This window comes from Bombina bombina, chromosome 4 (assembly GCF_027579735.1).
Source record: "Bombina bombina isolate aBomBom1 chromosome 4, aBomBom1.pri, whole genome shotgun sequence".
Classification (NCBI taxonomy): Eukaryota; Metazoa; Chordata; class Amphibia; order Anura; family Bombinatoridae; genus Bombina; species Bombina bombina.
This window is the reverse complement of record NC_069502.1, coordinates 471,344,160-471,370,583: the sequence shown is the minus strand read 5'-3', so window position 1 is coordinate 471,370,583 and position 26,424 is coordinate 471,344,160. Positions and strand designations below refer to the sequence as shown.

The 26,424-nt window shown below is 36.1% G+C and overlaps 1 protein-coding gene across 3 annotated transcripts in view; it reads left to right on the top strand.

Moving 5' to 3' along the window:
- Nucleotides 1–26,424, top strand: part of ARHGEF10 (Rho guanine nucleotide exchange factor 10) — a 595,236-nt gene that overhangs the window by 6,157 nt on the left and 562,655 nt on the right. The window contains exon 2 of one of the 3 annotated variants that reach the window (XM_053710364.1): nt 14,144–14,183. The exons of the other annotated variants lie outside the window; for them this stretch is intronic. The gene's annotated coding sequence lies outside the window, so the exon portion shown is untranslated. The remainder of the gene's footprint in view (nt 1–14,143; nt 14,184–26,424) is intronic. 3 annotated transcript variants of the gene reach the window in all.

Below are 26,424 nucleotides of genomic sequence, written 5' to 3'. Positions count from 1 at the left end.
TCACCGTGCAAAACGGGAAGCCCTGGCGATGCCTGTCACTATACAGGCCCAATCGCTGGGGTGGGAGTCGATGAGAGCCCCCGATTGCCCTCAAGGTGGGTGAGTGCTAGCGAAGGCTCTGAGCCGTCGTCAGCACCTGACTGGGAAAATTTGTGACGGCTCAGAGCTGTCAGCACTCAAAGGGTTAATGCACTGTTGCTTGTATATAACTCTGTATTTACCCCATAACACATAGATCAAGTCAGTTCCAGAGCAAAAATGCACTACTGGGAGCTAGCTGAACACACCTGGTGAGCCAATGAGAAGAGGCATAGGCATATCTCCTTAAAGGGACAGCCAACACCAGAATTGTTGTTGTTTTAAAGGATAGATAATCCCTTGATTATCAATTCCCCAGTTTTGCAATACCAACACAGTTATAATTATACATGTTTTACCTCTGTAATTACCTTGTATATAAACCTCAGCAGACTGCCCCCTTATTTCAGTTCTTTTGACAGACTTGCATTTTAGCCAATCATAGCTGTCTCCATGGTAAATTCACGTGCATGAGCTCAATGTTATCTATATGAAACACGTGAATGAATGCCCTCTAGTGGTGAAAAACTATCAAAATGCATTTAGATTAGAGGCGGCCTTCAAGGTCTAAGAAATTAGCATATGAACCTCCTAGGTTTAGCTTTCAACTAAGAATACCAAGAGAACAAAGCAAAATTGGTGATAAAAGTAAATTGGGAAGTTGTTTAAAATTACATGCCCTATTTGAAACATGAAAGTTTTTTTTGGACTTGACTGTCCCTTTAATCATCCTTTTATAAAGTACAGTTACATTTTCCCAAATCGGAAAATTCCAAAATCCAATAGTATTCTTTTAAAAAAAAAAAAAATTTCTCCACTAGTTAAAAGGACCAGTAAACTTTTGTTTTGAACACACATGAAGAAGATGCATGTGAAAATTGTGTTCAAAAACATTATATTAAAAATCTTACTTTAAAAATCTTCCTAACTTGCAGAGGCAACGTTAAGACAGCCTTCTCCAAATATGGGTGCAGCATAATTTTAATAATGCAAATTGCTGCGCTAGAACTAATTAAGCATTTGCATAATCCAAATTGTAAACATAGTTTGTTGAGGATTTGCAAAAACAATACCGTAGGGGATTAAATTTACAGATACAATACACCCATGCAGCTTTGGTATAATTGCTTCTCACACAAACTTATCAAAGTATAAAATGTAGGTAAACGGCCATAACATATAAAATACTATCAGTATAATTTGAAGTAAAAGCAGACTTGTATATAAATGGAATATTTAGCATAAAGCACAATATTTAACAGGTTTACTAGTATATCATTTTAAGATTTACCGCAATCCATAGGAGGTTCCCACTGTGATATCCCTGGTGTTTTATCAGATTTTGCTACCTGTCAGTGCTCATGCTATGTATTACTTAATTGCACTCCACATGTTAAGAAGGAATGTGCAGAATGCGATTATGTAATTAGCAGCATGCGCACTGAGAGGTAGCAGATTCTGATAAGGAAGTTGTCTTGTCGGATTTTGGCTAATAAATGCATGCATGCGCAGTTCAATGATTTGTCAAGGTGGACGATGAAAGCGTGTCCTACACAAAAGATATAAATAAACATTCCATAGAAAAATTACATATATATATTATCCTTTACATAAATTTTATTACAACTGAGCAGTGATTGTATCCCCTTTGCACACAACTCACACACAACTGGTTTTACCTCATTGACTGCTAGTAGCACACTCCGTAGTGAGCTAACCCCTTTGACTGCCCGTAGCACACGCAGAGCAGTATTTTAAGACCCCCAAGACTGCCAGAAACACAAAGGGAATTTTGTGTTTACTGGCTTGGCTTCTAGTTACTCACAGAGAAGTACATGTGAAACTTTTTCTGGGCAATATTTGTAATGCATTAAGCCTTTAAAAAGTAGCTGCCACTCAGGGGCATTAAAAAAACAAAACAAACAACAACAACAAAAACTGGACATTTAACCCTTTCGTGACAGGGTTAAAGTGCCTACATCGGAACAACTGTTCCGATGTAGACAAATTGAAACTACGCGATCGTGCATACGATCGCGAGATTTCAATTATTGGATCGCATCTGGGGGGCGTCCCTACAATCCTAGGAACGCCCTCCAGACCGCGATTAAATCCCTGAAGCAAAGAAGGCTTCAGGACAGCCGTTAGTTATGACGTTCCATTCCGTCATAACGGCTTTAAAGCCCAGTCTAATTATGACGGAATGGAACGGCATAACGGCTTTAAAAGGTTAAAGGACCAGTCAATACAGTAGATTTGCATAATCAACAAATGAATGATAAGAAGACAATGCAATAGTACTTAGTCTGAACTTCAAATGAGTAGTATATTTTTTAAAAATAAATTGCAAAGTTATGTCTATTTCCACTCCCCCTGTATCGTGTGACAGCCATCAGCCAATCACAAATGCATATACGTATAGTCTGTGAATTCTTGCACATGCTCAGTAGGAGCTGGTGACTCAAAAAGTGTAAATATAAAAAGACTGTGCACATTTTGTTAATGGAAGTAAATTGGAAAGTTGTTTAAAATGCATGCTGTATCTGGATCATGAAGTTTAATTTTGACTTGAGTGTCCCTTTAAGTGTTCAGTATTTTTGTATAGATTTTACTGGACAGCCTGCTAAAATACTTGACTGTCCAATACTGGACACCTGGCATCATGTATTGCTAGAAATATGGATGCTGCATGAACAGCAGAGGGTAAAAAAAGATAGAGATGTCAGGCTATTGAGGCAGAGTCTATGGGCCTGATGATCAAAAACTCATCGCCATGGAGGGAAATCGCACAAAATCTTTGGAGGCTTTTTTAGTATTATATTATAATGTATGTGTCTCTCCTTCACACCCAGAAACCAAACCAGAAGCAACGTGATATATAACAGCTCACAGAGTGCTTTCATTTGCCTTTCTAATATTAGAGGCACCTCACAGAACTGATGAAACTTTGTTTTTAGATAATCTCACAAGATTAAGGTTGCCACATGTCCTCAACAAAATAATGGACAATCTGTCAGTGACTAGGCACGATAGTAGGTAAGGTCACACATAATGCCCCCAAAAGCTCTACTGTAGCTTCCACTCTTCATCACACGTGTGTATTTTTCACAACTGAGCAGTCATTTTATCCCTTGGTATATATATATATATACACACATACACACACATACACATACACACACTGACACTGTACTGTGCTGTCATGCCATGCCTCCTACAAACTATACATGACATATTGACATTTATTCACAAACAATCATAATGATTGTCTGTGAATGCATGTCAATGTCATGGTTGTAAATGATGCCTGATGAGCCTGTCACATACCTCCCAATATTTCAAAATTTGAAAGAGAGACACCCCCGCACTGTTGTCAGTCTGCCGTGGCACACCTGAGGATCTCTCACGGCACACTGGTTGAAAGACACTGCCATAGGGTGCCTTTTACATTTAGCTAAAACACAGAAACTTTAAAAAAAAATAAAAGGACCTTTAAGTGTCCAGTATTTTTGTGAAGATTTTACTGGATAGCCTGCTAAAATACTGGACTGTCCTGTTGAATACTGGACACCTGGCAAGGGAGCTTTAGATCATCAGGCCCTAGGAGACATAGAGAATCCGATTATCTAAAGATCTAAGAAATCTTGCCTATACTATGAGGCCCCAGTCTTAAAAGGACAGTCTACTCCAGAAATGTTATTGTTAAAGAAAAATAGATAATCCCTTTATTACCCATTCCCCAGTTTTGCACAACCAACAAGGTTATATTAATACACTATTTACCTCTCTGATTATCTTGTATCTAAGCATCTGCAGACTGCCCCTCTTATTTTAGTTCTTTTGACAGACTTACAATCAGTGCTGACTTCTAGCTAGCTCCATGTGCATGAGCACAGTGTAATCTATATGGCACACATGAACTAACACCCTCTAGCTGCAAATACGGTCAAAATGCCCTGAGACAAGAAGTGGCCTTCAAGAGCTTAGAAATTAGCATATGAGCATAACTACTAGGTTTAGCTTTCAACAAAGAATACCAAGAGTACAAAGAAAATTTTATGACAAAAGTAAATTGGAAAGTTGTTTAAAATTGCATGCCCTATCTGAATTCATGAAAGTTTAATTTTGACTGGACTGTCCCTTTTTTTTTTTTAATATATTTTTATTGAATTTTTTAACATAACAAAAAAAGAAGTAAAACATATTCATATAAAACACAAAAAAAACAATCACAACAAAAAAAATAAAATAAAAAATAACACAGATACCTTGGTTGTTACCGTTAACATAATAACTAAAACATGATTTATCAACAAGGATCATCCCAGGTTTAAATAATATCCCTAATAATAATAAAAAAAAACCCAAAAAACAAAAAACATAACCATTGCCATATATTACAATACCCTACAAACAATATTACAATATTACTAAGGTAAGAAAATCTACGAGAAACACTTTACACTGTGTTTGATTACATGACTGTAACTAACATAATCATCCGCTCCATATCGTAATCATACTTCTGAATTTTGACATGGTTCATTCTTACATAAACACCAGAAGGAAAAAAAAAAAGGAGGGAATTCCCCCCCCCTGTCTCCCAGAAACCCAGGCCCGGCTCGTAAACATGATTCAAAAGCAATATCCTTACAGATCTTTAATAACTATTAGTATACTTCTCTGTATAGTGAAATCCATGACGCTGGAAATTCACCTAGTAACACTAATTCTGCAAAGCTATCAGAGCTAAGAAAGGGATTCAATATGGATCTTTGAATTGAACAAGGGTATGTTTTAATGATAGGGATAGCCATCTTGCTAGACATTTTTTAATCCCCCCCCCCCTGTTAATTGCATATGAAAGGATTCGAATATGATTTGGTTTTGTACATCTCTAATAAAAAGTGAAAAACTAGGGGCTGTTTTTCCCTTCCACGCTTTCAATATCAAATACCTAGTCAATAAGATTATTGTATTTAATATATTTTCATGTAGGGGTTGATTATCTAAATGATTTTTAAGAAATATGATCTCTTCTAGGCCAAGAGAGATGTCCACCCTATAGGTTTTATTGAGCCAAAAGATAACTTTTTTCCAGAATTTATTGATCTTTGGGCAGCGTCCAAACATATGCAAGATATCTGCTTTTGGGTGCATACAACGTGGGCAGAGAAATGTTTGCAATGGGAACATTCTTTTTAATCTAGCTGGAGTATAATAATAATTATTCAATAGTTCCGTATGCGATTCTTTCCAATTTATTGATATCTTACATTTACCTAAAGCCAAAAAGCTTGTCCTTATTTTTTCAGGGTTCATGTCGGTAAAATAAGGTATCCAGGTATTGCATATTTTATCTAAGAAAATTTGACTTTGTTTGGCCAGCATTATATCATATATTAGTGAGATTGACGAGGTTCCCCCTGAGAATTTTTGGATATATGTTCTAATATCAGACCATGCACCATTTCTTTCCAGAACCCAGCGCTTACTATCAACAAAATGTCGTATTTGAAAATAAGCAAACAAACTATTTCTAGGCAGATCAAATTGCGTTACAAGCGACTCAAATGAATGTGTCTGGCCAGAGTCTAATAGGATTTGATAGACAAATTTCAAACCCTTCTCCTCCCAGGTTTTAAATACTGCCTGGCTAATTCCAGGAATAAATTCTGCATTACCTCTTATTGTAAGATATTCGGATATCCTATGATTTGCTCCAATTAGATAGCAAAATTTGCGCCATGCTATCACTACATTGTTAATGGAAATTAGATTACGTACATCTTTTGGAATTTCATCCGTAGGATTATATAGAATAGCTTTCAGTGAATAAGGATAAATCATATAACTTTCAAGGTCAGTTGACGAAAACCAATTAGTTTCTGCTAACCAATCAAATGCAATTTTAACCAAAACGGCCAGATTATAAAGACTAATATTAGGTAATGCAAAACCCGCCATATTGCGTTTTTGAGTTAATTTATTGAGAGAGAGAGATGCGTGGTTTCCTACCCTGCCAGATAAATTTACTAAACATAGCATTTATTTTATTAATATCCGATTTTTTTAAAAGCAGAGGGAGATTCTGTAAGGGATATAGGAGTTGTGGGAAAATAATAGTTTTTACTAGGCTAACTCTTGCTGTTATAGACAGCGGGAAAGCTGTCCAGATTTCTAGGTTTGTCTTGATCTTTTGCATAAGCATTTGATAATTTAGATTATACCAATTCTGAGGATTTTTATGTAGGTATAGACCTAGATATATATGAGTATCAACAACTTTAAATAGAATTTCCCGCATACTATATCTAGTCTTCTGAAGCCACATTAATTCACTTTTAATGTAACTTATTTTATATCCTGAAAAGGTGCTAAAAAGATTTAAACATGTTAAAATTAGGGGTATTACCTGCAAAGTATTATGTAAAAAAATAACAATATCATCTGCATATAGAAGAATTTTTAATGCAGGTGTCACTATAGGGGTCCCTATACATACCTATCTTAACCAGATGGCCAGAGGTTCGAGAGCGATATTAAAAAGTAAAGGGGAGAGTGGACAGCCCTGTCTCGTACCTTTTCTTAGTGAGATTGCCTTAGTTAATGATCCGTTAATTAAGAGGAAAGATATTGGATTCTTATATAGATTATGTATAAAATGAACAAAATGATTTTTAAATACAAATCTTTCCAATGCTTTGAAAAGGTACTCCCATTCGATTGAATCAAAGGCCTTCTCGGCATCAAGTGTTAGTAAAGCTGTATCAAATTTTGTTTGTTTCCCTATATAATCTAAGAAAGTTATTACTTTACGTATGTTTTTTGATGATTTTCTTGATGCCATGAAGCCCGTTTGGTCCGGATGAATGATTTTATCAAGACAGTTTATTAATCTGGCAGCCACAATTGATGTTAGAATTTTATAGTCTGCATTTAAGACCGATATTGGTCTGTATGATGCTAGATCTTCCATGTTTTTACCTTTTTTTGGTATTAACGTAATATTTGCCGCTGAGAAATAAACAGATATTGGGGTATTATGTACAAAGTAACTATTAAAAAGTTTTTCTAATAAATCGGGCTGACCTCTACTACCAAGATTTTCAAGTATTCCACCGGTAGACAGTCTGGACCTGCTGCCTTATTCAAATTAGCCTTGTTAATTGCCTTGACTATCTCTTGTAGAGTAATGGGTGCATTCAGGGCTGTCAGTTGTTCCTCTGTGATTTGAGGTATTGTAACTTGTGAGCAGAAGTTTTCTTGGTTAAAATTATCACCACTAGAGTTAGTATAAAGTTGCTGATAATAATTAAAAAAGAACTTGCTGATATCTCTAGAATCTGTACACCTCTGGTCACCATCTTTAATCGCTAATATAAAATTTTTCTTCTTTCTATTTTTAATTATACTGGCCAAGTATTTGGCCGAACAGCCATGAAATCCTTTAAACTTTATATTAATCTTTTGCTCTTCTTCCTGGGATTTTTGTTTTAATACAATATCCCTTTCCTGTCTAGCTTTATTGTAGTTCCCCCAGTTTATATCTGATGGATTATTATAGAACTTCTTATACGCGTTTTTGACCTGATTGGATAATTGTCTTTCCCTGGCAAGTGCTTTCTTTTTCCTAGTACTTACATATGATTTAATTTCTCCCCTTAGCACCGATTTAGATGCTTCCCAAAAAGTTTGGACTGTCCCTTTTAAATGTCTAAAGGCAGTATTTACCTTGAGAACACTGCGTCTCACAAAGTCTGTTTAAATATGCATACATTACAATAGGGCTCATAAAAAACTATTTAAAAAAACATAAAATGAATTAGATATTGAAATAAAAATAAACAGTAAAAGTATTGTTTAATTTCAACAGTAGCTAATTAAATTATTCTGCAAAAATTGTATTTTATGGAATAATTAAAATTATGCAGGAAATTATTTATTTAAGGAGTATAGTAGAAATCATAACTATACTGCACATGCAAAAAAGGCTGTAAATTTTGTATTTATAATATATCATTCAAAGCATATTTTTTTTACTTAATGTAAAATCTGTTTCCCAGCCTCTTATAGTGAACTGAACAGGGACATTTTTGTTTGCAAACTAAAAGGTGGGGAGATTGTGTAAAATATGCAAAACACTTATTACTCTAATAGAATAACAAATGCATATGTAGATAGCGGTTATTGTAAGATAGTATACGCTAAAAGAGTAATCAATTTGTATCTGCTACAGGATTTAATACGTAAAGTTCGTCCCCTGCTAACCTAGCTCTCCCCAGTGATGTTTCCTTTTCCAGCGAACTCCATTACTTTCTATGGTAGACATCTTGCAGGGACAGATCTGCCCTTGAGGGCAGATTCAATGCAAGTGAGGTTTTCATGTCTGACCAGTGACCCAGCAAAGTTTTTATAATTAGGCCCTTAGTCTTAAAGAGAGGCTGAGCAGGAGGACGGTAGTGTAGGTGAGTGAGTGAGAAGTAGTGGTAATTCCATCTTGGACATAAACGTATAAGAGAGTTATGTGAGAACATTGGAGGTACTGACTAACACAACTAAGCCTCCAGGCCTCCTTGCATTATATCTTAAAAGTATGACCAACGTCACCTCTGTATCAGGCTTACAGGACTAAAATGGTTATGATATTAACTTGCATGTACTTATGTGACATCTGACAGTTTTTAGTTGTCTGATTGTCAGTGGAATTACCTATTTAACCTTTTTTCAAGGTGCTAAGTTGTTTCCTGAATGCAATGCAAGTTTAATTGTAGTGAAAACATTGCTGCAAGCTGAGAATTTATATCAGTGTCACATGGCCATTAACTTCACTCTCACCTGTGAGATTCTGTATCCCATAGAGCCTCATTACTTTCTTTGCAAGACAGCTCATCTCTCTGGTACATATAGGCTCCGCCCTTTTACTTAGAGAATTCAGTGTGTTCAGCCCTTGTGTAGTCTGCACTATAATTTATCTCCAAAATGGAGAATCTTTGATCACAGTGCCTATAGAAAGTAATGAAGCTCTCTGGGATACAGACTCTCATAGGGGGAATTAAATTAACAGTTGAGTACCTGATACCGATATAAATTGTCAGTTTGCGGCATATACAAATTAAACAAATGTTTTCACATTTTAACTTGCTTTTGCCGCTAGGTTAGTATGCATTACTTTTCTTTCAGTTAAATAAGTGTATTAGGAATTTTGAGCAATCCTCACCTGCATACAGCTGGCAAGATACATTAGTGAGACCTGAAAGTCTAAACAGCTTAGATTATATCATGAGATTTGTGAGAGGTATTCAGACAGACCATGGGAACTCCCCTGTCCTTACCATTTGTACCCCTATTTTTACCATTTGTACCTCTATTTTTGAATGGTAAGCGTAAAAGGACAGTGAATTCAAAATTAAATGTTCATGATTCAAATAGAGCATGCAGTTTTAAATTAAATTTGTCAATTTTGCTTTGTTTTTGGTATCCTTTGTTGAAAAGTACAAGTAGGCTGACAGGAGCTTAGGAGTGTGCATGTATCTTTAGCATTCTATGCCAGCAGGGTTTGCAACTATGTAGAACATTGTTATAAACAATGTTGCAAACACTGCTGCCAGATGGATACTAAGAGAATTAAGCAAAACTCATAATAGTAAAAATGGAAAGATGTTTGAAATGCAATATTCTATCCAATCCATTTAAGTTTTTGTGGTATTTTCAAAGCAGAATAGAACACACACACATTATATATATATATATATATATATATATATATATATATATATATATATATATATATATATATATATATATATATATATATATATATATATATATATATTCCCTATTCTTTTCAATAAATGCCTAATTATGTAGAGATAACTTGCCTGTCATTCTTTGTGCTATGCTCATTATTCTGTATCTAAAGCACTTAGTAAGCATTTTTATCTTTACGGTGCATACAGCAAGTATCAACATGTATTTTTATAGTTAGTGTAAATAAATTTGAAAGTCTGATACAAGTTCCTTCCATTAAAAAATGTTGCATAAAAACACTTTGAGACTCTTGTGCAGAGCTTTTATGTTGGTTTTTCTCACCACTGATTATGTCTAATTTGCCATTTGCAATACATAATTAAATTCATACTTTGTACTATTTGTGGAATAGTTGGGCTTTTTTGTTTGCATTGTTTGGTTCCGGTAAAGACCCCTTGTACAAACATGCTTGCTTTGTGCAGCTGGAATAAAAACATTAGACTCGGGCGTATTCCTGCTTCTGAGAGCTGTCAGATGTAACATAACAGCATTGTCAATTGGCTTATTATGTTGCCCATTGGCCAATCAATAACTATTTATTTTGCTCGAGAATACTTTTGGCTCCATTTATTAAAGTTACTAAAAGTTGAAGTGAACTTGTATGAAAATTTCTGCGACAATTTGAGTGCCCAGAATTACAGTCCAACCTCAAATTTATCAAAAATAGTCGGATGTATTTGATGCGGAATTTATCTCAATGCTATGTTATTAATGTTATCACGCCTAACATATTTGGTCTACCAGAAATATGAAAAATTGCCATTCCTCCGGTTTCTAGGAGACAAACGTGAAGTTTAAAAATAGTGCACATTGTGTCTAAAACAGTTCATAGGTGCTTAGATATTGTTGGTTCACTCATACCGACCAAAACATTGGACACAGATTGAAAAGACCCGTTTGCCATGAAATGCAGGACGGCCAACAATTTTAGCATACCAGGAATAGCCCTTGTTCTGAAGGTGACTGGCTTCAAAGTCCTGAATTTCATTAAAAAGACATCAAGATTAATTTCCTTGACGGTCTAAACTGCTGCAATATTCCACAGACTGCAAGAGCATCCAGACCACAATGGGGCAAAAATAATCATGGCACTCATATGCGCTGTTTTCGACGGATAATTTATTGCCACTGCTTTACAGCAAGAAGTGTACAGTGCCTTAGTAGTAGTAAGATTGCTGCAACTGTAAGTACTTCCATTCTCAAAGCTATAAAAAGTTATGTGATTTATTTTTCTGGTCCCACTTATGTACATATTTCTATAGTAGTCAAAAGAAAACTGGAACATCCTCATGTGACTCCAGATCAAAGTGTGGCAAGTTGCTCAATGTGCCTAGAGGGATATGGCTGCACCTCACTGACAAGGCCCACACTAGGCCAAATCGTATGTCTGGGGTTTTGCCATATGTCTTGTTGGCCTCTATTCAGGACCGTCTTTAACACAGGGCAAAAGGGGCAGCTGCCCTGGGCCCAGTCTCTGTTGAGGGGCCCAAGAGTCCTAAAAAAAAAAATAAAAAAAAAAAAAATTATGGTTCATACCAGACTGGTGATGTGACATGGGGAACACACACATTCAGTCCTAATACTGTCACAGTCAAAAGTACTGTGCTTATATTTTTTTTAAAAAACTATGCCAGACCGTGCCGGTGTCATGTGACATGCCAAGCTAGTGCCATGTGCTGTTTTAGATGTGCACTGTGCAGCACTGAATGCAAAGCCCTAACTCGGCATCCAGCCATTTCCCACTGCATCAGAAAATGTCCTACTGGGGTTACCACTGTTACCAGGTAACTGCTCTGGTGGTGGGGATTGTTTCTGGGTAGGGCTGACTGTAGGTGCATGCAGCAGAAAGCTGGAGCGGCAGGCACATGAGGATTTGAGCATCTGTGCAGCTGCATACACTGCTCTCTTCAGTCTTGAGGCTGTGTGACTCATCTCACACTGTATCCATGCAGCCTTGGACAGACAGCATCCAGTCTACTGGTCCCCTTAGCCCTGCTCTTTCTGTTGTGGCCCTAAGATCAACTAACTGAAGTTTGTTAGGGGAATAGTGCTTTGTAGAAAGAATAAGTTAGTGCACACACGCCCCTCCCCATGCAGCATTGTCTAGTTCAGGGTGAGAGGGAACTTGTTCCTAGCAAAGAAGCGACATGTGCTGGTGTGGCTGATGTATAGCGTCAAGCTGATACTTCACACATTAATGTAAGGTTTATTTTTATAGTTTTTATTTTCTCTCTGTCTCAGATTTTACAGCTTCCCATAGTAGTTCTGCTGTTCCAGTCAGTAAACTTATATTTGTCTGCACCTCCATGCTTCCTCCTTTACCTTGCTTTGCTCCTGTTGGCTGCCCTAAATCTCTTTAACCAGCTAACCTCACACCAGAATCACATTCAAAAGAATATTAAATGAATCCACAGTGGAGGAATTTATATATTTATTTACTTATTAGTACTGCTTAGGTCCAGTTTCACATATTGCATTTTTTTTTTTAAATGATTAGCTCAGTAGTGGATAATCCACTGCTGGGCTAATAATAATAATAAAAAAAAAATGATTTAGTTGTTTTTTGGGATGTTGGGGTGGAGAGCAAAATTGCATGGGGTGGGGGGCCCAAGAAAATTTTTGCCCTGGGTCCAATCAATATTAAAGACGGCCCTGCCTCTATTTAACCAAGACTCACGCTAGAGCCGAAATGTTATTGCATAGGGCCATTATTTGTACCTTTTAGATGTCTATTAAAGGCTGTGAAAATACCTGTGGCTGCCTGCTATGTAACAGACATTTGCCGAGTCTGGGTTTACAATGAGATAGACAGACATACATACATACATACATATACACACACATATATACACACATATATACACACAGACACTGGAGCCCTTTTCATATATATGTGTAATACTCATTTTTTTCTTCATGTGTCGAGTCAAGCTAAATATTCTAAGCTAATTTTGGCTTGAGCTCAAGAACAACTTTCAACTTTTAATATCAGCGCTATTTAGCGTGGTCACAATATCCAATGAAAGTATAGGTTTTGCTGGAGCGATGTCGGTCATGCTAACCCTTCTTTAGAAAATGTGTTTTATCATGGACTTTTAATATTAAGTTGCGTGCTACAGTTAGCGCAGTCCAGTGATACTGCTTGTCGCGATCAGCGACACTTGTAATCATGTTTTTCTTCAGTTATTCCAGCAAATCTTTTTGTAACATGACTTACTTAATTCATACTGTTAAGGTCAATTTATTTTCTTGTTGTTTATTGTATGTACTTATATGTGGCTTAAGCATATATCATGTTACTTTATTGTTTTTTCATTATATAAAAAGCATTGTTTATTATAAATATCATGCTGACATTGAGATATATATATATATATATCTCAATCTCAATATGTGTGTTTCTGGACAGCAGCACTCGCATATTCTGGACTCTTTAATCGTATCTGATTAAAATATTGGTTCTAATACTTACCTCATGTGTTAGCAATACAATGTGAATTCCTTGTGACTGAAAAGATATGAGCATATGGGAATCCAAAGATTCCGAGTTCTGTTCCAGTTGTCAAGGGAACGGAGGTATTCAAACTCTATTGTCAGTAATGTGTATTGGAAAAGGGTCTTTGTATTCAGCACATCTGACGACAGGCTATTCATAAATCACAACAGGATCCTTAGAGTCTTCCACTTATCTTTGTGCTTTAGTTTCCTATTTTCAACTAAAGATGTTAATATTTTCAGGGTTTATGTCCAGTTTTGTGAAGGTAAAATAAGGGGTTTGTGTTGCATGACAATAAGGGTGCTTCAACAGATAACTGTTTGACTGTTTTCAAATATGCATTTAGCTCAAATTATTTCATGTCCCTTTTACGCTTCCTTTATTGAGATCTTTTTTTAGTAAAAATAGAATTAGAGCATGCAAGTTTTTTGACTATTATGTCTGAACACATAGGGGTTCTCTTGCAAGGTCTTTACTATCCAAGCATGCCACCTTCTTATAGAGGAAGATATTTTTGCTAAACTGTGTCTGTTCTGCAGTTTCTAGAGTTTCTTATGGGTGGCATAAATATAAAATTAACCATCCTACCCTCTCAGTTTTTCTTGAGTGGAAGTTTGCTCATCACTAACTTCAGGGCTTTGGAAATAATTGGTGTTGTTTTCAAGTGCTTAATTCCTCCATTTAACATGAATTTGGTTATGCAACATCACGTGCATATAATGACTTTGAAGTTGTTAACTTTGTTTGCTTTATCTGTAGGAAGCTGCTGTTAATCTCCTTTTCTGATTTCTCATCAATGGTAGGTGCTCCCTATTTAATCTAAAGATTGTGAATTCTTGAGATATTATTGCTGAAATAAGTTGACTTTACTGTGAAATAAATGTGATATAATGTGATAAGAACAAAATAAAGTAATATATAGTGCCCTGGCGTCCTTCCAAGTATCTGCACACCAATAAGGAGAGCAACAGTTACTGGACTTTCTGGGGGGAGTTTGTGTGGTTCAGTTTCTACACTCCTTACCACGGTCTCTGGTATTTTGTTTAGCTCGCTTTGAGCAATTACTACACTGTATTGCCAAAACCTATTGTATAAAGGTGTTTTCAGCAGCTCTTGTGATGCTATTTTATAATTTTATTTTAATAAATCCTTTTATCTGAATATGCTGTACAAGAATCTGTTTACCCAACAGTATAAAAGTGGGTGTGCACTTTTACCTGAGCTTGGCTATAGCTCCATCCCATGTGAGTAATCATTTGCGCATATACAGTTTGCACTGCAACAAAGTTACAGAGTTACGCTATGTGGCATATTTTCTCTTTTTTATGAGGATCAAACAAGACCAAGCAGAAGATTGAAGAGTTTCAGGAAGAATCCATATATCCTTTTATGAACTCTACATATATTTTTTATGATCTATTATATATTTGTGGCACTATATATTACTTTATTTTGTTCTTATCACATTATATCACATTTATTTCACATTTTTCTCTTTTGTGATACTATGGTATTTGTTATCAAGTTGACTTTACTGCCCTAAATATACTGCTTAAATGTTATTTGGTAGCTAAATTATGTATTTTGGTTTTCATGTCTGGTCTGTTTCCAAAACAATTGATTTTCTACAATTTCCTTTCTTATTTCCAGGGTTTAGCTTAGTTATATGTAAACTAAAGTTGGCAGGGAAAAAAATAAAATAAGGGGGTAAGGACATTGAATATTAAAGGGACGTAAAACTTTTTTTTTCTTTCATGATTTAGATAGAACATAACATTTTAAACAACTTTCTAATTTACTTCTATTATCATATTTTCTTCATTTTTTGTTATCCTTATTTGAAAAACAGAAATGTAAGCTCAAGAGTGTGCACGTGTCTGCAGCATTATATAGCAGCAGTTTTGCAACAATGTTATACATTAGCAGTAGCACTAGATGGCAGCACAATTTCCTGTCCTGTAGTGCTTCAGGCATGTGCACACTACCTACCTAGGTATCTCTTTAACAGAGAATAACATGAAAATTAAACATTTTTGATAATAGAAGTAAATTAGAAACTTTTTAAAAATTGTATTCTCTATCTGAATAATGAAAGACAAATTTTGGGTTTAATGTCCCTTTAAGGAGGTTTAATTTAAAAGGATATTCTAATGAGAGAGTGAAAAGTTGTAAATTGCAAACTATGCCTAACTCTCTAAACAGATATGCCCACAATGCTTATGTCCCATATGGAACTACAACTATTGTAGCTACTGAGTAAGACAGGGCCAGTGAGCCAGTTAAAGGGACATGCCACCCACATTTTTTTCTTTTATGATTTAGAAACAGAATGCAATTTTAAACATCTTTCTAATTTACTTATATTATCTAATTTGTTTTATTCTCTTGATATTCTTTGATGGAAAGCATATCTAGATATGATCACTAGCTGCTGATTGGTTGCTGCACATAGAAGCCTCATGTGATTGGCTCACCATGTACATTGCTTTTTCTTCAACTAAGGATATTTTAAAAATGAAGCAAAATAAATAATGGAAGTAAATTGTAATGTTTAAATTTCTATTCTCTATCTGAATCATGAAAGAAAGATTTTGGGTTTAGTGTCCCTTTAAGGAGTAGCATATGCATGTAGCTGCCAGTGTCCTGCTCAGAAGCTGCAATGTGTTGTTTAGATCAAGGTTATGTAAACACTGGACTCAATTAACAAATATTGTGTCAGTGTTTCGGTGTCCCTCAAAATTACTGTATGGACTACCCTTAACCTTTTAGCGCCGTTATGACGTTCTATTTCGTCATTACCGCGCTGGGCTTTAGCGCAATTTGGACAAAATAGAACGTCCTAACAGTTTGGTTTTCCTGAAGCCAACAGCGCTTCCAGGATGCGATCGCGGTCTGGGCGGTGTGCCTAGCGTCATAGGGACGCCACCCTGACCTGATCCCATCATTAAAATCGAATGCACAATCGCGGTATTTCAATTTGTTTACATCGGACAACTTAACCCTGTCATCAAAGGGTTAATTATCCCAAGCGACAGAAACTTGTTAGTAAACATCCAAGAATGTCAGGAAAATTGTATTATATTTCATATCTTAATATGCCCTTTAACCGTTCTCACAGCTTTTCTGTATTTTTAAATTCCCCTATAAAAGTCAAGTGAATCTGGAGATCACCTTTAACTTACTAACATACCCATAGACCACCCTAAATCTGTCCCCATGCTTGCTGAGTCAGGAACAAAAACTATTAACCCCTTGAGTGCTGAGATATTTCCCACCCCTTTGCTAGAGCTGTTTAAGTTGTTTGACCCTCTTTGCATTTATATATAAATTTGAACTTTAAAAAAAAAAAAAGGTATTTGCATTGAAATTACTTTAGTGTGCAGATATACTATCATATTGGAATATGCTGCCATATTAAATGCAAAAACAAACAAACCATTATCTCAATGTTTTTAACAGAAAATCACCATTAAAGTATATAGGGATTTTGCAGACAAACCGTTTGATAACTTTTTATACATGAATGTAATCAACCCCATTATCTGCTAAATATTTGAAACACACGTCATGGCCCTACATTTAGCAAATCTTCACCTTCCAAAAAAACAAAGTTTAGGATTGTATATCTATATTAAGCAATAACAATCAAGCATTGAAAATGAACAATGGATAACTATAAAAACATTAGATAAATAATAAAACTAAACAAACTTCTGAATTTCCAGTGACAATTAACCAATTTTGACAATATATTCACCAAATATGAATTAGTTGCACCAAACATCCTATATAGCATTCCCACAAATATGTATGTTTACATTCACCCAGTTCTCCCATTTATTATGATTCCCAATATATGTTTTCTTAGTTCAGAGAAACATGAATCTATAAGCCTCAACAAAATGAGTCTAGTGGTTGCTGTCGGATATTTATTGTTACTATGAAAATCACTAGACAGTTATAAGGATATAAAACCCTTTATTTCGATGTTTGGACCTCGAGGATTCTTGTATTATATTTTTAGGGTAAGGGGATAATAAGGGCCTCTTCAAAATCAACAGAACCCTCAAATTAGAACCACTGCTGAGAGATATTTTCTTTGACCCAGCACCTATTTGAAAGATGAGGATTGCTGCTTTAAAATATGGGGTCTCGAGATTGTCTGTGTATTGTGTGTGTGTTGGACAATAGAGCATATCCCACCCATGATGTTGTTCCTTTTTTTTTTTTTTCTTTTTATTGAATTTTTTCAAGACATAAATTATAAACATAATGAATGAAAAGTAACATCTTGTTACCAGTATTACATTTTTACCTGTATTATTACCGTACAATAATAACGTTCTATTTTACAAATCATAATATCAACATACTCATGATAGAGTTACCTCATCAATTTTTTATAAATCATATAATACAGTTTACAGCTGACAATCATTTGGGAATTGATAACCCTTTATCATGTATTCTACAAATACCTTCTGTTATAATCAGGGAAAAAGAGGGAAAAAGGAAGAGAAAGAGGAGAAAAAAAAAAAAAAAAAAGGCAGAAAAATATCCCATCACTCTTTCCCCTCTCTCCCCCCTCCTCCTCTTTTAATCAAAGTTGTATCCTATCTTACCCTAGATCCCATACTGAGCCATATCTATCCAATACTGGGGCAATTCTTTCTCTAATACTAAGGACAGAAATATAGGTGAGTTCTGAAATCTAGTAATGAATTGCAATTGCAGAGGTAACGGCCAAGCGCAGATATATTTTCTCCATTTTGCAAAAAAAGCTCGGAAATGTATTTCCGTCTTAATTTTAACATCATAAGATTCAATTGTCATTTGAATGGTTAGTATATTTAATAATTCAGGAATCGTAGGAATCTTTGGCGTCTTCCACTCTCTAAATATTTGGTTTCTAACTGCTATTATAACAAAGTTAATAAAAAGTTGTTCTCCTTTGTCTCTTTTTTCTGAGTCTAACATGAATATCTGTCGAAAAGAGAGAGTGATTTTTTTTTGGAGATATTTATTTAACCAATAATTAACTTTTCTCCAATATTTGTAAATTTTGGGGCAGGCCCAAATACAGTGAACAATATCTGCCATTTCCTTACTACATTTAAAACAACAACTTGTTTGTTTATTTTTTGAAATCTTATATAGCCTATATGGCGTTAAATAGTAGTTATTCAATAACTTTATTTGGGCTTCCCGCCAACTTATATTGCTTGTTGCTAGTGTTGAGAGGGATATACTTTTTACTATCTCCTGTTCTGTAATATCTGGGATTAATTTCATTATATTTTCTTTTAATTTTCCTATATTATTTTGACCTGACTTTACGATTAGAGAATCGTACCAGTAGGACGTTGACCTTCGGCCATTCTCATATAATTTTATTCCATTGGGAATTTCTTTAATTCCCCACTCGAGACCACCTGCTCCACTCATTTGTCTTGCATAATTCCTTATCTGCAGATAAGCATAAAAATTCCTTACCGGGAGAGCATATCTATCAGAGAGATTTTCAAAAGATTGAATCGTCTCGCTACCATCCTGAAAAATTTGAGCCACATTAGCAAGACCCTTTCTTTTCCATTCTCGGAATACTTGATCCCGGATCCCGGGAGTAAAGTCAGGGTTACCTGTAATAGGGAGTAGCTGAGATAACCTTGGGTCATGTCCCAATTCCCTACAGTACTTCTGCCAGGCAACGATCACATTAACAAAGGTTGATCGATGTATAATGTTACTGGGTAACCTCTTACTCGGGCAATGCAACAAGGCTCTCAGATCAAACGGCTTGATAAGTCTTGTTTCAATTTGATAATATGTAACATAATTAGCTTCCGTTATCCAATCTATCGCAACCTTTATCAGACAAGTCCAATTATAATATTCTATATTTGGTAGCGCTAACCCCCCAAATCTCTTGAGCTGAGTTATTCTGGACCTTGAAATTCTGGGTCGAATCTTTCCCCATATAAAAAATGAGCATGCTGAATAGAACCTTTTAATATCTTGGTTCGTAATAAGTAGTGGGAGGTTATGCATAAGATATAAAATTTTTGGAAAAAAAATTGTCTTTATCAGCATAACCTTGGCCGAAATAGAAAAGATAGTAGAGTTTCCAATTTTTCATCTCATTTAGCATATTGGCAAATCTATCCCCATAGTTAAGTTTATACCATTCACCTGGGTTTTTTGATATTTTAATGCCTAAATATGTCATTATTTCTACTTCTTTAAAGGTATGTGTTAGATTGCTATTCGTGGTCTTATAAATCCACAATATCTCAGATTTTGTGGGATTGATTCTATACCCTGAGAATGTACTAAAGCCGTTAATCAGCTCAAGAGATTGAGGGATGCTGCGTCTTGTATCGCTTAGGAATAGTATCAAGTCATCTGCATACAAGGATAAGGTGACTTTCTCATCTCCCAGAACCATTCCTTCTAACTCTTGTCTGAGGTATATTGCCAATGGTTCTAGCGAGATATCGAAAAGGAGGGGTGACAAGGGGCATCCTTGTCTCGTACCCCTCTGTAATGTAATATATTGTGACAGTAGGCCATTGACTAGTATCTGCGATCTTGAGTTTTTATATATCTTTCTAAGCATATTAACAATATTACCTGCAAACCCGAAGTTTTCTAGCGCCAAAAACAAGTATTCCCATATAATCGAATCGAAAGCCTTTTCGGCGTCTAAAGTAACCAAGGCCAAATCTGTCTTAATCTTAACTTTCTCCCTTCTTTTATTATGATAATCATCTAAAGTCAACAATGCTTTCCTAATATTGCGTGAAACATTTCTTGCTGGTATAAATCCTGTCTGATCACTATGTATTATTGTTCCGATTACTTTTTTAAATCTTTGAGCTAAAATAGCCATCAGCAGCTTATAATCATTATTTAAGAGGGATATAGGTCTATATGCTCCTGGATCCTCTGGATCTTTACCTTTTTTATGTATAAGCGTGATAATGGAGTCTGAAAAGTATAGAGAATTCATCTGGTTTTCACTAAGGTAGTAGTTAAATAATTTAGTTAAAGTAATCGTTACCTCTTTAATTAAAATTTTATAAAATTCAGATGGTAGCCTATCTGGGCCAGGAGCTTTATTTTGTTTCATCTCTTTAATAGCTTTTTCGCACTCCTCTGCTTTAATTGGTTGGTTAATCATCTCTAAATCCTCTTCAGCAATCTTTGGTAGTTTAATATTCTGCCAAAACTTTGTTGTAATTCATCTATTTTTACCTTAGCGTAGATATTTATAGAATATGTCGCGGACTTCAGTAGCCTGAGTACATCTTTTCTCTCCATCCCTGATACTGCTTATTATATTTTTATTTTTTCTAATTTTATGGATCCTTGCTAAATGCTTGGCCGTAGTGCCTTGAAATCCTTGATAGAAAGCTCTATTTTTTAAATCTTCAACTGACCAAGCATCTTTCAAAAACAATTCCCTAGCTGCTTTAACTTGTTTATATTTCTTCCAGTGGGCATTATTTGGTTCATTCAGATATCTCCTGTAGGCATTTTTTAATTGATTGGCGAGTTGAGTTTCTTGTTGTTTATATTTCTTTTTTTCCTTAACCATATACGATTTAATCTCACCTCTCAAAACGGCCTTAGCCGCTTCCCAAAAAATTTCTATTTTATGAAAATAATCCCTATTATTTCTATGGTATTCTCTCCAGGCTTCCACTAGCCAGTTTCTAAATTGCATGTTGTTTGCCATATAGTTTGGAAAATGGATAATATTATTATCCGTCTCCCCTTTAGGGAAAATATGTAGTTTTAGACTCACTATCGCGTGATCTGATAGAACGATCTCTGCGATCTGAGACTCAGCATCCAGGGATAGCAGACTCTCTTCCAAGAGAAACATGTCTATTCTCGAGAAATTTTTATGGGATTTTGATTCACATGTATAATTACGTATATCAGGGTGTTGGCTCGCCATATATCCTTTACATTCAATAATTTACAAAAGTCTCTCAAAAATTTAGCCTCTCTTGCATAATATCTCGATGAGCTCAACCTGAGCCTATCCATCTCTGGATGCTGAGTCATGTTAAAGTCTCCAGCTATTATTAATTTACAACCTAAATAGGGAATTAACTTATTTTTTAATTTATTCCAGAAGTGGACATCAAGTTTATTTGGCCCATATACATTACAGAGTGTCCAGATTTTGTTATTTATTTCTATCTGTAGGATAATATATCTACCAAGAGAATCTAACTCCTGAGTTATAACCCTGTATGTGAGATTCTTATGAAGTAAGATGGCAACGCCACACTTTCTGCGATTACATGGAGTGGCTATCACCTCTGCAATCCATCCAACCCTTAATTTATCTATTTCGGCTACCTTTAAGTGTAATTCTTGTAGAAAAATAATATCCGGTTTCTGTCTTTTAATCTGTTTTAAAACATTTTTTCTTTTAATTGGGGACGTAATCCCTCCCACATTCCACAATATTAATTTCAGTCCAGATGCCATTTTACGTCTCGTATAATCTCGTACTTTTAATCACTACGTAGGTGGGGAGAGGGAGAAGAAGGGAAGGGAGAGGAAGGAAGAGAGGAGAAGAAAAAAAAAAAGGGGGAGAAAAGAAAAGAAATTTTCTACCTCTGTCTCCGAAATGTACAAATTTAAACTTAAATAATATACTTGTTTTCCCTAAGGATTGTAATAAAATCTTTTTAGTTACCGGTATCACAAATAACATATACCAAAAAATTAAAAAAGTCAGTTCACCCCCCCACCTTTCGGGGGGACACTGGCAACACAAAATTGTATTTATCAACCTAAGTTCAGTCATTCCTATATCAAAAACAATCTTACCCCTATGGCGCTATATCAAACTCCAATGAATTTATTGTTTAAGAGGTATACTTATTCTTCCTCTCTGCTGTTACATGTTCTATTTTATATCTCTCAAGAAAGGTGTTCACTTCTCTAACATTATTAAGTATTTGAGTCGTATCTTCCAGATCAATCATAATTTGTGCCGGGTATCTCATTCTTGCTCTATAACCTGCCTTAATTATAGTTGTACAGTAGGGGGCCATTTCCTTGCGTTTGGTAGAAGTTTCTAAGGAAAAATCTTGAAATAAATGTATACGATTACTATTAATTGTTAAGCCATTTAGCTTTTTAAAGTGCCTTAAAATATTGATTTTATCTTGGAAGTTAAGATAGCGTATGACTAATATTCGGGGTCTGCTATATCCGTCACTGAATTTCTTTATCTGTCCTGTCCTATGGGCCCTTTCTACCACCACGCCTTCTGATTGGTCAGACATTCCAAGCAAGTGAGGGAGAGTTTGTGAAGCAAATTTTATAAGGTCATCAAATTCTCTAGTCTCAGGTAGTCCTACTACTCTGACGTTATTTCGTCGTGACCTGTCTTCCAGGTCTTCTATTTTGCCTTGTAAGGACTTAATCTTATCATTATATTCTTTACATTGTATTTCCTGTGTATTTTTATAGTCCTCCAGGTCCGACACCCTCATTTCAACCTCGGCAATTCTGCTTGAGAATTGTCGAAATTCATTTGTTAATCCCGCTATATCTTTTTTTAGGGATTCAAACTGGGGGAGTATAAGATCAGACATTTGGTTAAAAATTATATTTGCGTCAGAATTTTGTGCAGATGCAGTCATTGTATCGATGGAATTATCTAAAGCAGATCTAAGTTTTTTTTCCTTTTTTGCAGGCATAACAGGTGATCTATTTTTAGAATTAGTGATATATTTTTCCATGAGTGATGTACAAAGTAACTTTTATAGAGAAAGTATATCGCTGTGTGTTAGTGACGGGAAATAAGTGATAATTTGATGTGGAGTAAGTGTAAAAAAAAAAAAAAAAAAAAAAAAAGACAAAGAAAGACACAACAACCTCTGATAGTGTTAAAAGGTGAAAAAAAAATCCTCTATTAGTGTAGAGAACAATTGAATCAAATCTACTTATATTTTGCAATACATTTGATTAAGATACGGTTGTATTGCTCGTGACTATAGTGAGAATATGTGTTAACAACAGTTGTTAATAGAACTATAGGTGTTCACTAAGTGTAGTGATTGCCTGTTTAATTAGGAAACAACCAGTCAAATTTTACTTATATTGATCTGTTCAGCTAAAGATTATCTGAACTTCTATATAATTTTCTAAAGAAATCCTTCTCTCCAGTCCTTACTTAAGTATTCTTGCTTACTGGAGTTATTATATAGCTAGCATACGTTTCCATTTAGTACCAATATTGTATACATTTCAATGACACAACTTATTCAGTATCTAAAATTCTTATCTTAATAAAACATTGCAATATTAGCCTTAATGGATAGACTCCCCTTCCCCTTAAAGAAAAACAAACAGGTAGCATAGGATATACAAAAAGTCTCTTTAAGGCATTTAACAGCTAGTTTCCATTTATGCTGTAAGTCCAAAATCTCCTACTTCTTAAGTTCACATATGCACTGACATTTCTTAATATTATGGCCGATTTTGGGTTAATTCTTAAAGGAGTATAACCCCCTTTTACTTTAATATCCTCTCCTGATGTTAGCCCCTTTATACTCCAGAAAGAAGAGTCAACTTAATGCCCATAGGTATACAAAAAGTACATTGCTTAATCAGGCATTGGGGCAGTAAGGATTACTTGTATTGTCCTCCCCTGCTGTAAGCCCCTTTATACTCCTGGGCGGAGAATCAGCATAGTACCATCCAAAAATACAACAAAGGAAGAAAGAAAAAGGGGTGCACACAACAAGAAGTCTCAGTTTGTAGCTTTAAATCTTATGGATCAGTGTCGTGGGAGTCCCCCAGACAGAGCAATAATCAAGTAAGAGAAAAATAATTAAATACTTGCGGTCTGTAGAAGCTTCTCCTGTAGCGCTATGCTGATGGGACTTGAAGACCCCTTCTCTGCCTGGAGTCCCCCAGGCAGAGCAATAATCAGGTAAGAGGAAAGTAATTAACTACTTGCGGTCTGCAGAAGCTTCTCCTGTAGCGCTATGCTGATGATACCTAAAGACCCTTTCTCTGCCAGAAGCCAGATGTGGCAGGTCTGCCGGTTCAGGCCTCCTTTATTTCTTTTAAAGATCTCCTCTCTTTAATTTTTTTTTTCCCCCTCCGGTATCTTTTTTACTTCTGTGGGTGCTACATTCCGGTCAGCAAGGTTTAAAGCTGTTTATAAGTATTGCGGTCAAGGTGTAGTTTCTGCTGCGCGACTGTAAGATCCTCATTCACCAAAACCAGGCTTGGCGTCCTTCCTCTTATCTAGTCGCTGTACAGGCTCCCTTGTTGTTATTTAGGGATTACACGGCTTAGACCTTTATCTTGTAACCCAGCGATCATCCACTCTCAGACTCCTGTCGGCACCGGTTTTGGCGGATTCCCCTCTCCGCTCCAGTGCAAAACTGCAGAGTTTCCAGATATCTGCCACTCTTCTTCTCGCTGGAGAGTCCTCCTCCCCACTTCAGAGGGTCTAGCTCTTTTCTCCTCCCTTTCTCTGGTTATATCTGTTCAGCTCCAGCGTACCAGTACCTGATCCGACTGGGCGTAGGTTGTGGCCTTGGCAAAATGGCCTTCAATTGCCTGTTGTGAGACACCGGCGTTTCCAGCTGCAAGAAAACTTCTCCAGGCAGACACGAGTCAGGGGGGCTGCCTATGGAGACTTGGTGCAGTTCACCACGAGTAGCTGAGATTCAGACGCCACCTCGATCTCCCATGCGTACGACGTCACACGTCATACGTCCTGCGTCTCCCAGGTGTCTCCTCCTAAACACACAATTTCCTGTTACCCCATGATGTTGTTCCTATACCCATGGTTCTGCCAGGGGGTCTGGTCACTATTACCATGGCGATTCTGTAAAAACTTCCTAGGCCATGTGGTCCCTCACTTGCCCTGTTTTAGTTTTTGGGCAGCTAGGGTATCTTTTATAGTCTAGAGCACTGTACAGAAGTATACAGGTAATTGCAATTCCTATGGCTTTCGTCCTGCTATCAAAAGAATATGATCTCATTTGAAGATTTGTCATGTTTTTTGTGTATCCGTTTTGTATGGTGGCAATAGGGGGATCTTTTTGTGCCACTGCCCCATATAATAAATGTATTAGGTAAGTGATTGCTATTTTATGTCAATCCCCTACTAATGACAGGAGTATGAGACTCAACTTTAGAAAGAGGGGGCTTCCCTTTCACACTCCTATGTGTTTTATGTGGCAAAGAAGGATTGTAAAAGTGCCCACATCCCTCAAACACTGCACTGGTAATCACCAGAAAATTAGATGGGGTGAGGCCCCACATTTAAAAGAAAGGAATTCTAATTCACACATGAGGGGCCTTGTACTCCTCTAATTAAATCAGAATGTGAGATAGGAGCTGTGTAATAGCCCTCATCTCCCACCACTAGAAATGACTTTGTTTCTAGTGGGGCAGGTGGTCACCATTTACAAAGGTGATCATCTGCATCATAGGGAGTAAGTGACCCTCATTTAAAAGAGACCATTCTCTCCTTTTGTATGAGGGGTCCATCTAGAATACTGGTTTTCAAACCTGTCCTCAGGCCTCCCCCAACAGTTCAGGTTTTCTGGACAACCTTGGAAGAGAGCAGGTAAAATAACCAGGTTTACTAATCAGCTTATTATTTCATCTGTGCTCTAGTTCAGATATCCTCAAAATGTGTCCTGTTAGGGAGGCCTGAGGACAGGGTTGAAAACCAGTGATCTAGAACAAACAGGGGGAATAGGGTGCCTGTTATATCCCCATCCCCTTAGGCTAAAAAGCACTTTAATTGCTTCTTGACGTTTAACATTCAGATATTGGGTCACTTATTTCTTTAAGTGGTCTGGGGGCTGAGATTTGCCTTTCGAATGATGGTTCTATTTTTCCTGCAAGTTTTTTTGGGGCTGATATATGGGTTTTTAAAGCACTCCCCCAAGGCACAAAGTCACTAACAAGGAAATCCCTGCATCTACACGTACAGGTGGCCCTCGTTTTACAATGGTTCAATTTACACCGTTTCAGAATAA